This window comes from Schistocerca cancellata, chromosome 5 (genome assembly GCF_023864275.1).
Source record: "Schistocerca cancellata isolate TAMUIC-IGC-003103 chromosome 5, iqSchCanc2.1, whole genome shotgun sequence".
NCBI lineage: Eukaryota > Metazoa > Arthropoda > Insecta > Orthoptera > Acrididae > Schistocerca > Schistocerca cancellata.
In genome coordinates, this window is record NC_064630.1 from 576338836 (window position 1) to 576340683 (window position 1848).

The 1848-nt window shown below is 44.8% G+C and overlaps 1 pseudogene; it reads right to left on the bottom strand.

Moving 5' to 3' along the window:
• Positions 1-765: 765 nt before the first annotated feature.
• On the bottom strand, positions 766-883 carry LOC126189184 (5S ribosomal RNA; annotated as a pseudogene).
• Positions 884-1848: the final 965 nt, after the last annotated feature.

Below are 1848 nucleotides of genomic sequence, written 5' to 3' on the forward strand. Positions count from 1 at the left end.
TCAGTCTTTACATCTAAGAAGCAGTGTCGAAAGTAAAAGATACTTTCATGAGCGTTTAAAATTCGAGATGAAAGAACACAATGGTAAGATTCGCTGATTATATTGCCATACTCAGCCAAAGCGAGGAAGAATTACAGAATATACTAAACGCAATTGCAGGATATACTAAATGTAATGAATAGTTTACTGAGCACAGAATATGGGTTGAAAAAACTGAAGAACGGAAGCTGCCGGGACCATCAGAAATGGAATTAGTGAGGAACTTAAACATTAAAACTGGAGACCGTGAGTAAACGAAGAGAAACTGGTCTGCTGTCTTGATTGCAAAACAGCATATGACGGACGAAGCAAGGAGGACATAAAAAGCAGACTAGCACAGGCAGAGATGGTATTACTAGCCAAAAGAAGTCTACCATTTTCAAACACTGACCTTAATCTGAGAAAGGAATGTATGAGGACGTACGTCTGGAGCATAGCATGATATAAAAGTGAAACAGGGATTTTGGGGAGACTGGAAAAGTAGAGAATATAAGCATTGGAGTTGTGGGGCTATAGAAGAAAAAGCACTCCGTCTTCAGGCCACTAGTGGCCCATCCGGACCATCCGACCGCCGTGTGATCCTCAGTTGAGGTTGCAGAGAGGAGAGGCGTGTGGTCAGCATACCGCTCTCCCAGTCGTTATGATGGTTGTCTGTGACCGGAGCCGCTACTATTCGGTCGAGTAGCTCCTCAATTGGCATCACGAGGCTGAGTGCACCCCGAAAAATGGCAACAGCGCATGGCGGCCTGGATGGTCACCCATCCAAGTGCCGGACACGCCCGACAGCGCTTAACTTCGGTGATCTCATGGGAACCGGTGTATCCACTGCGGCAAGGCCGTTGTCGTGCTATGGAAGAATGTTGAGAACTATGTGGACTGTCCAAATTAGAAATGAGGAGGTTCTCCACAGCATAGGCGAGGAAAAAGTATGTGGGAAACACTGACAGAAGAAGGACAGGGTGACAGGACGTGTGACAGATATCAGGGAATAACTTCCATGGTACTTTTAAGGTGCTAAGAAGGGAAAAACTATAGGAGAAGACAGAAATTGGAACCCATCCAGTTAATAATTGAGGAATTTGGGTACTGATACTACTGTGAAATGAAGAGGTTGGCACGGGAGAGGAAGTCACGGTGGGTCGCATAAAATCAGAGGGCTCATGATCCGAAAAAAAGTATATCAGTACAGTAGAATTACTTTAAATGAATGTCTTTGACACAAGAGAATCGCTTTCGCACATCAGTTTGATGTGGCGATATGTGTATGATGAAGTGCGAATAACACAAAGGAATTTCGGTGTGGGCCGGCCGGAGTGGCCGTGCGGTTCTAGGCGCTACAGTCTGGAACCGAGCTACCGCCACGGTCGCAGGTTCGAATCCTGCCTCGGGAATGGATGTGTGTGATGTCTTTAGGTTAGTTAGGTTTAATTAGTTCTAAGTTCTAGGCGACTGATGACCTCACCAGTTAAGTCGCATAGTGCTCAGAGCCATTTGAACCATTTTTTGAATTTCGGTGTGGGCTAACATTGAAACGATTCCCTCAAAATTTAAATACTTCCTAGCGATGCAGCTGGCTTCTCTCTAGGGCTTATATTGTCTTTATAGTTTATTCAACAATATGACCTAGCTCAGATGCGGTTCTTCACAGTGCCATCGCGAAAACTTCGACTGAGGTTTGTAAACCCCGAAGATGAGGAGCCCGCTTAGAAATATGTGCAGGTAAATAAACGAAATATCCACAACTTTGTTTGCGTGGCCATCATCCGCATAAAGCACAGTAATATTCGTTTTGCAAATAAAAACCGCCTT